Here is a 10,215-nt window from a genome sequence, read left to right on the forward strand (position 1 = left end):
GCAATAACTGCAGGCAAGGGGGATGGGCAGGTTGTGCAGAAAGGCACTAAATTTCTTACGATTTTCTTTCATTGTTGGGAACTTTCCATGACTTCAAGAGAGCTACGACAATTAGGTAGCACCAAGTCAGGAATGACATCAAAGTGACCAAGTCAAGTGGGCTGTGTGACTGGGAATTTAAACCCATGCATTACTTACACTCTTTAGAGGAAATGAGCATTTTGTTATGGTGATTCACCAGCTAGCAGCTGGATGCTTTTCCCAAAATATTCAGAAATATTCATCTTGCTAAGTGCAGCCAACAGTTTGTGTTGTTTGGGTAATATTAATGAATTAATGTAAAAGTGTGTTATACTTTGTTAGTTCTTAGTTTCTAGACAATGTGGGCCAAAGCCACATCCTTTTTTCAACAGCACAAAGTAGTTGAAAAGGCAGAGAGTGGCTAGGTAGGAATCCCACTCACACAGGAGGAGTCTCTTGGTAACAGACAACCACCACAGCAGCTCAATTTCAACTTTTCTCCAGTGCCAAATCAGTTGAAATTTCTGAGCAAAACAGGAGCTGGAAATTGGTTTTTGCTTCTGAGTTACTCCCAGCTGTCAACAGTCCACCAAGAAGGTGGGTAGCAGCATATGAATTAGGGCTGTGCTGCAGCTTGAATTCTGTTTGATGTTGGTGCTGCTCTGACTCAGTGTGATCTGGATTTCAGCACAGCTGAGGTGGAGTTTGAGGCCTGAAGATGGAACTCCCTGGCTGCCACCCACCTCTAGCAGCAACTGCAGCTAGAATCAGGTACAAGTCAAATTTCAGACCTTTTTCATTGCCAATTTTGTGTCATTCTCTTATTCTATTTCATTAATTTCCAATTTGTCCTGCCCTACCTATGGATACTATTTGCCAATATAATAAAAAGAAAATACTGTATAAAGCAAACACATACACACAAAGTAACAAAGTCCTGTTTCCCATTTTCAGATCCCTAACATAATGTTCCCTTTTTCCTTGCCTTTCTTGCTCATTTTATGACTCTCTCCTATCTCAATTTCTCTCTGCACTCATTGATTACTGATGTAATATTTCCCATATCAAATTCAGAGCTATAAAAATAGGCTACAGTGCAGAAAGTATTTTAGACAGAGTCTGGTTTAGTTGAGTTAGTGAGGTTATGTGTTGGAGAATAGTGACACATTCATTTATTTATCTGCAGGGAATTGTTAGTGAAGTTTCTTGTTTATGCCCTCTCAGTCTCTCTACTGATTCATTCTCACCTGTTTTGTGAGGCTGCCGTGACTGTGTGGAAATGTAATGTGACCTAAGCAGCTCAAATTCATTAGAACATGAGGATCATGAAGCAAGAGGTCTAGCAGGGACATTTTAAATGAGGATGTAATATAGGTAGCTTTTTACTTTTATGAAAGTGTGAAAGTATGAGTTACATTTTCATTAAGTTAAGTCAACGAGGTCTTCAGCATGATTGGTGTATGTGCTGTACAGACAGCGCTGTGAAATAAGCCAGAAGCAGCATTCTTCCCACTGCTTCCTCCTGCTTTTATTGATTTAAGTGAGGCTCTGGGGTATCTGATTCTATCCTGATGCCTGAAGACTTATTCACATAACTCCCCATGCATCAGCATGATATTATACCACTTGTTCTCTGGAGAGAATAATTAAGTGAATTACTAACGCATAAAATGCTCAAGTTAAAATGCTTAAATATTCCATTTGATGCAGTTATATATAGCTTAATGTAATAAGTGCAGTATCCTTTTAGAGTGCCATGGCTTTAATCTCCATTAAATGGAATATTAATTGCCAATTGATTCCAATTTTGTCAAGGTTGCTTTGTTTTTGTATTCTTCAACAAGACCAGAAGGTGAAAAAGGACTAACCTGTATATAAATTAAAAGTAATCAACAGAGGTCAGAGCAATAGTGACATTACTTTGGGGTTGCAGTTATAAATACTTTGTTATCACAGAGTTTTTAAGCTGAGACAGAAACTTAATCTATTGATTGACTTGTAAGAGAAGTTACTCATGGGGATGGCAGGGTAGTTCATCCTATGTGCAGGTGTTGCAAAGAAAGGGAGAGTAACCAAATACAACCAGTGATGGAGCAGGTGGTGAAGTTCAGCCTTTCACTGAAGGAGCTGGTGTGAAAATGCAATTCCAGAGCAGCTCCATGAACACTCAGCAATGAGTGGATGCACATGAAGTTCTCAGTATCTGCACAAAAAAACATCAAATAGCTTCCAACTGTGTGAAGGCTGCTGAGAGCTCCAACAATTAATTATTTTTTTTATTATCTCTTTTTTTTTCCCCCCACTTTGTGTGTTAGCCTAATCCATTGACATTGAACATGAAAGATTGTTTCATTTTTGGTGAAAACAAAAATTTTTTAGTCCTAAAATTGCTTAGATTTCACTTATAGTGAAACAAAATGTGTGGGTTTCTCTATATTGTTTAAAAGAAGACAAAAATCAGTAATATTTTGCAACATTTTATCTTATTTACATCAAATGTTTTCTTTTGCAGATACAGTTTTGTTTGCCTGGGAATAGAGCTATCAGTCCCAGATTTTAAAAATGTTTTATTTTTTTTCTAAATGTTTGCTTTTTTGTCTTGTTTCACTATGGAAACAAGCATTTTAGCCCAACAAATTCATAGTGAAAATACAGCTGAAATGCACTTCTTTTTTTTTTTTTTTTTTTGCAAATCATATAAATGTGTGTTTGTGTATTCTGGTTGTATTGAAACCAGCCACCTCTGAACACAAAATCCACTTCAAGATCCTAATAAGGATTCATCCATCTTCATGATTCCTGCTTATATCCCTTTCCCTTGATACAGCTGTTATATAAATGTCTGTGTATTGTACTGGAAATTGAACACTGGCAGTGGAGGAGAGGCACATGAAGAGGAGGAAGAAGAATTGTTCCAGCAGAGTGGTGTGTGTGTGTGTTTGGGTGGTGCAGGTGCCCACTTCATTCATGGCTTCCTTTCAGCAGCAAGAGTTCAGCTCAGTGCTGGCTAATTCCAGGAACTGAAACTGTATCTAAATGCAAATCTCATCCTTTGGAATCAACTTTCCTTTGAGTCCTGGTAAGAAAATTCGGTGTGTGCTGGCTGTTCCTGTGTATTGTTAGCTGGGAGCTCACCCACCCACAGCCCATCAATGCCTGGGCACTTACTCCAACATCTCAGATATTTATGCTTTGGCTCAGAGTGCAAGATGAAAAATAGATTAAGCTCTGCTCTTGTTGATTCACACTTCCACTTTACCTGCTCTCCATGTAACAGAGGTTCTGAAGGGGACCTCTGATACAGCAGTTTTACAGCCCCACTCAGTTTAGCAGTTCTGCACCAAGTACAAGCAACTATGAAGTTTGGTTCATCTTTCAAGTAGCTTTTGCATCATTCTGCCTGTCCCTCTCCCTGATATTTTTCTCACTTTGATGCTAATGAGGGGCCAGAGAATCCAAAAGCTAATTAACATTTCTGGTCATAGATGTGCAAACGTAAGAAGAAAATTGATCTGCTAATGTTGATCTAAAGTGTAGAAAGTAGAGATGCATTGCTAAGGTATCTTTCATCTGAATAAAAAGGACTTTTTTCAGGAGCTGCTGCTGCTTTTTCCTGCACTATTTCTCATCAGCATATTAAACCTCTTCTTCACAGGCTTTGTTCAGCTGTTGCTGAATAGCATTCTAAGTTGTGTAAATTCACGGGAGTGTGGTTTGGGGAAAAGTTGGCAAAATGAAGCTGTAAATTGTTGGGAAGTGTTTAAATTGAAAACAGTGTTGCGAGTTTCCCATGGAGATTTAGGTCTGATTAACTTAACAGAATTGAAATATATTTTTCAATTTATATTCAAATAATGTTCATTGTTATTTTCTTTATTATGAACTTTTAAGATCTCCAAGGGGAACATTTCTCCATAGATAGCTGTCTTCTTTACAATAAACCCCAGTGTTGCCATTGACCTTGAGTATTTTCAAGAGAGAAGAGGAGGCAAATAAGTGCAATTTCAGCCCTTGTTTACCAGTCATCTCTGAATGTGCCAAATCTCACAGCTGCCACTGACTTTGAGGAACCCTAGTCTTTGAATGGTATGAAATCCAGATATAACATTTATTTTTATGGTATTAGAAAATAACAATTAATGCATTGCAGTTATTCAGGAATATAATGTCATAGTACAAAAATTATTCTAGGGTGAGTAAATTTAGCTGTAGTGTAGGTTCTCCTGTCTAGAATCCTGATCTTAAAACTTTCCAGGGCCTAGGCTTTGGGGTACTTCAAGCAGCAGTTCTTGTGGTCATAAATGTGTTCCTAGCCATGAAAATTATTTCATAGAATCATAGAATATCCTGAGTTGGAAGGGGCCCACCAGGATTATCAAAGTCCAACATTTTTGGAAGCATGCATGGAGCTCTTTTTTCTAATTCTTATTGGAAGAAAATGGGCAGGGTTTAAGAGATGGCACTTTGGAAGGATTAGTAACTCATTCAAAGTTGTTAAGGGAAATTGGAGCAAGTAAGGCAAGGCGAAAGTCAGGGCAGTCATGCTTGTTCATGAATTCATGAAACTTAACAAGTCCTGTGACTGGGAAGGACTGGAAAGAGGTCAAATATTGGAGTTATTTGAGGCTTTGTACACTGACTGATACATTATTATATTATCTGCCTAGAGTAATGGTGAAAGGCAGGGTGTCAATACATAGTAATGTCATAAATTTATATAAATTAGGCAATTTTAGAAAAGACTACTAAGAGCTCTAGGAGAATGTAATAGAACTTGGTAATAAGATGTCAGATTAAATTCAATTTAGATAAGTGCATGGGAATTAAAGTATAAATCACTTCAGTGTGTGCAGTTCTAAATCAGTCCTTAAGAAAATTGCTTGATATTATATTGGAATATTTGAAAAACACTACTTAGATTATGTAAGTAAAGATTCTAGCAAAAAGTATGATAAAGGCTTAGATATTTTAAAATTGTATGGGCTCTTTTATTATTATTATTGTCTAAATATCTATATTGCACTTGATTCCTGATCATTGATTATAATTGTTCTATAGTGTTCCAGGTGCATGAGGTTGTGCCAGATTCCAGTGGCTTGGTAAAAGCACACAAATCCCATTAACAGTGGTGGCTCTGGTATCTGGCTTCTAGATTTAAAACTAGAGGTTTAGATAGTAATGTAAATTTCTTCCCCCTTTTCCCCCCCTTTTTCCCCTGGTATTTTTAAAGTTCTGCTGAAAAGTTGGTGTTTGAGTTGTATTGGATCTAATCGAGCTTGGAAGGTTATTTCCATAAAGGTGTGCAAGGTCCAAAGTGTCAAATTCCACTAGCAGGGTGGTGTACCCTTACAAGTAAATGGTAATCCTGTGAGCATCATTTTTCACTTTCCATAATGAAATGATGGCTGAATTAATCTCTCTGAGTGTTTAAAAATACAGTTCTAAACAGAAACCTAGTCTGGGAAATCTGATGAAAATCAGCATTTTCCATCCTTGTTTAATGCTGCTGTTTTCCTGAAAGCACTAGAAACTCTGGTTGAGATGGTGAGAGCAGGATATCACCTGCAAGACTGAGACCTGTGTGTTCAAATAATGAAAATTCTGATGAAAACTGCTCATTGTGGCTGCAATCTGCAGGAAGACCACTGATGACTAAATAATTGCAGATTTGACCATAAGTCTTTTCTGAATTCTCTAGTCTATAGAAGACCTGATTGAATGTTGAATTTTTGCTGACACTTTCTCCATTGTTTTATCTATCCCTGCCCACTGTGTAGAAGTCTTGAAGAGAACTTGTGCTCTCTGAAACTTTGCAGGAGTCCTCGTGTTGTCCTTGTAGTTCTTGTTCAGTGTGAAATATTCCCTTTCAGAATTGGCTTATAATTGAGCTCCAGTAAGATCACTCACCTTGTCACCTGTTAATATGAGAAGTTCTGTATTTTAGAGAGAGGACATTGATCACTTTATTTCTGTGTTAATAATAACAACTACTGTCAAATTATCATGGATAAAGGATGTATCTTTTTTTCTTCATTACTGGCAAGAGAAGTATGCTTAGTCACTGCAGTTAATTTTGGTTATGGTTCCAGAGCCTTACAGTGAGTAATTTCAGTCTCTATTTTTGGTTGTCTATGGAGATTTAAAAAAATTTGGAACAGTTTTTAAAGCAAGGTTTTGATGTCATCTTGGATGACATTGGTTGCCTTTTCACATAATTTTGATGAAATCCTTTGCTTTTGTACTTTGTTTCACCAGTACAGCTAAATCTGTCATTCACTCCCAAATAATCCAAGCCCAACTTGCTTTGCAGCTCAGAGGATTAATATAGACTGCTCAGTGTTACATGCTTTAATACTATCTGGGGAAAAAACCCGTTTCCTCACTATCTGTTTTCAGAAGCATTAAAATGTTTTACAATTTCAGTCCTTATACTTTGTCTTCGATAGCTCTGTTGTAAAACTGTGGAAGCAATAAATCCTTTCTATCTTTAATTGAATCCTTTGATATCACTCTTCAGGGCAGTCTGGGCTTTGCAGTTATTTGCACATATTCACTAGGAAAGTCTGTTCTTGTAGTTTTTACTCCTTGTCCTTCAACATTGTGAATTTCATGGCCACAAATGATTTCCATCTTGTGTGGCCTCTGTTTGTGCCCTTTCTCTTTGCTGCACACAGCTCATGTTGGCTCCTTTTTTCCTTTAGACTGCTTGAAAATAATATTGGGGCTGTTCAAACCTTCAGTTCAGTTCCTCTCCTTGCCAGCTCGAGCATTTAGCCCCAGCTGTGTGCAGATGAAACCAGCCTTGGTGCTGCTGGCCAGAGCCCTGCCCCGGGTGCTGCTGTGGCTCTGCAGTCCCACGGTGAGCCTGGGCAGGGAGGAACGAGCTCCAGGGAGGCTGCAGAGGGAGCAGAGCCTGGTGCAGAGCTGCTGCAGGGGCTGCACCTTCATCTTTGCAATGTGCTGCTTCCACTCTTGATCCTCCACACTCACAGGCTGGCTGTGGGTCAAGAAATTCCGTTTTTTTTTTTTTTTTTTTTTTCCCAAGATTCAGACAGATTCAGAGCTGTTCTGTAGGGAAATATTGCCAGTTCAGTGTCTAGGAAAAAAAAAAAAAAACCATGTATTTTTCTGAGGAAAACCTTGTTTTTTAGAGGTAAGAATAGTTCAACTTTTGCACCCAAAAAGTATTTGCAAATGGCAACTGTTGTCTGAAACACTAGGCTTAAGAAGTTTCTCTTTTGCATTGCTTCTTTTTAAAAAAATGAAGCTAGGGCTGCTATGCAAAATATGGCATGTGCATGATATCCTGCTTTGGAGACTTTATAACACTACTGTGTAGGCAGGAAAGGGATTTCTTTCCCTTTGCAGTCTCTTTTAGTTTGATTTTTTTAGGTGGCAGAGAAATGTAGCTCAGTTCCTAACCAAAACACTCTGTTGTACCAACATTGTTCATACAGTTATTGAATTTTTTATATTGTATAAAAACATGAGCAATATCTTTGTTATTCACATGCTGCTTATTCTTTGCAAATTTTTTCCTTGTAGAAAACAAAAACCCAACACAAAAACCTCCTTTAGAACACTGTAAGAAATAAAGTACAGTAAAGTAAAGTAGCCAGTAACTGGGATGGATATGACTGCACTGAGAAAAGGATGCCACACTCCTTTAGGAATTATCTTGTTTATATTGCTTTTAAGTCACTGAACATGTCCATGGTGAAATATAGACTTATATTTACAGAACTCTGAACAGTGTCTAACTGAGTTTCAGACTTATGTAGTTAATAAAAGAACCTATTCTCTTCAGACAGCCTTGAATTCTTATTAAATATATAAGTTTCATTTTAGACAGCAGGTTTCTACATACTGGAAGCCTCAGGCTAAAGCAAAAAGCAAAGGGAACTTGTATATATTTGTAAGTACAGTGCAGAAGGGAAAATTTCTGTTTCTGTTGCCAGGGCTCCAACCAGTTTATTTGTAAGTTGGGCCTTTTTCTCTTTAAGAAGGGCAGATAAAAAATACAACTTACAAAGAAAATAGTTTTAGTTCTGTTGCTCTCAAGGAGCTAATGTACTTTTAATTAGAAAAAGGCATTGAAGGCAGGTGGGAAAGGGGAAAAACTGTTGTTGTTTCTTAACAAAAAATTTTCTCGGTCCTGCAGAAAGAGCAGTAGATATCCTACTGAGAATTTTTACTAGAATTAATGGAACTAGTGGTAGAAATGATGCTGTAATAATAAGAAAACAAGGCCTGAATTAACAAAGCCTTACAGTACAGTACCATGCAGTAAGTGCAGAAACTTCATGTTTTTCACAGTCTGAAAACAAAGGCAAAGAGAAGTCATACAACTTGAATATAGAATAGTTTTTCTGTTATAGCAAGAAAGTAAATTCAAATTGTTAATTCCTGACACTGTCTTACACACCAATTAGAAAACAGCTTTTTTTAAGGCTTAGAGGTGGTAAAGTCATAGACATATTTTGGATAAAATACCACGTAGACAACATTGTCTAATTTGAAAAGCAGACCTGAATCAAAGGAAATAATACATTAAAAGCTGCATTTTAAGTATGGTGACCTTCACAGCCATACCACTGTACTTGTAAAACCTATAAAAATCAGACATTTTTTTCTTTACCTTGATTTCAGTATTTCACTGAAAAGATATTCTCATAACTGAATGGCTGCTGTGAGCTTTGCCATCCAACTTAATTTCTTCCATTTCCAGGCAAAATGCCTCTCCTGAATTCTGCTTTGGATTTTGGTGGTGTTTGTTTTTTTGTTTTTTTTTTTTTTTTGCCTAGTGGAAGGCCAAAAATGCTCCTTCATGGAGGCAATCCCATATTGCAGCAGAAGGTGAGAGGGCATTTGGAAAAGGATGTTTGGAAACTGCTGATCTCACCTGCTGGCGGGTGGGAGAACTGACAGCAAATTGCACACCAAGTAAGTAGGAAATGTGTGTGTGTCACTGGCACTTGTGCCTGAGGCTGGATCCTTCCAGGTGCCCATACAACACGGATTCCTGGAGCAGCTGCTGCTGTGAATAAACATGTGTGAGGGTATTTATCTAGAATGCAAAGCTTAAGAAGCGTTTTGGAACCATGTCACTGACATATGGCAGCAGTTGAAATGAGTGGAGTCATTGTTCTGGTGCAGACTCTACGGATAACAGTAGGAGAAATAAAACTCAGGAAAGGTGCAGAGCCTTATGGGGTGATTTACAGAGGAACTGGATGTGACAACGCGAGTCAGTCTAAAAAAAATAGCAGCCCACAAGTTAAAACAGTGGAACAGCTTTTACTCAAAGTGAAATGATGAAGACAAACAGACGAATGTAGGAGGAATAAAATAAATCAGCTGTTAAAACTATCTTGGAAAGCACTTTTAAGAGGGAATAAAATTGCTTTTTAGTGCTTTTTAGATATTTCATCCTTTTGAAGAAGAAATTAAGGTGTCTCTTGATTCTGCACTTACTAAAAATGAAGTGTTGCCTGATTCTGTGAGCACCTTCACATTGTGAAAATTGTGATGTGAAAATGACAACTGATAGTTGTGAGAACAGGTATTTTTCAACCCTATTTTCAACAAGTGCAACAAGATGACTTAACTGCTGTCAGCTTTCACGAATTTGGCCTCCAGTCCAAATGCAAAATTCTGGGGAGGAAATGGGCTTCATGCTGGAAACAGAAAATTAAGAGGGTGATGGTTCTGTGTCAAAAACAGTCTGCAGCTTTCTGCCTAGACTTTACAAATGGAAAGCAGCATCTGCATTTGGATTCTGAAGTAAAAAAGAGCACAGCATAAATAGTCCTGATATAAGATGCTTAATGTGTCAGTTCACCTAAGCAAATGATCCCGTAATCTCTTCCAAATCCTCACAGAATGTTTCTGACCTTATCTCTTCCCTATTTCTACAAAAACTAGTGTTGATTTTGGTTTTGAATTGCAAACCTGGTTTCCTGGGTCTTAAGCAATTGCAGCAAGTGTGAAGTTTTCTTTGTCTGCCTTGCCATGAAGAGACTGTTTGCAGGATTGAAATTTCTAATTATGGAACTGAAATTATGATCTAGACTGTGTAGTCCTGGATAAATGTAGAACAAATGAAGTACTGCAGTGGCTCAAGGCAGACTCAAGACTTCCCCAAGGTTCAGAATGAGTTTATTGCTAAGGTCTCATTTACTTCATGAGTAATGA

This window comes from Onychostruthus taczanowskii, unplaced genomic scaffold (assembly GCF_017590055.1).
Source record: "Onychostruthus taczanowskii isolate IOZ18803 unplaced genomic scaffold, ASM1759005v1 scaffold19, whole genome shotgun sequence".
Taxonomy (NCBI): Eukaryota; Metazoa; Chordata; class Aves; order Passeriformes; family Passeridae; genus Onychostruthus; species Onychostruthus taczanowskii.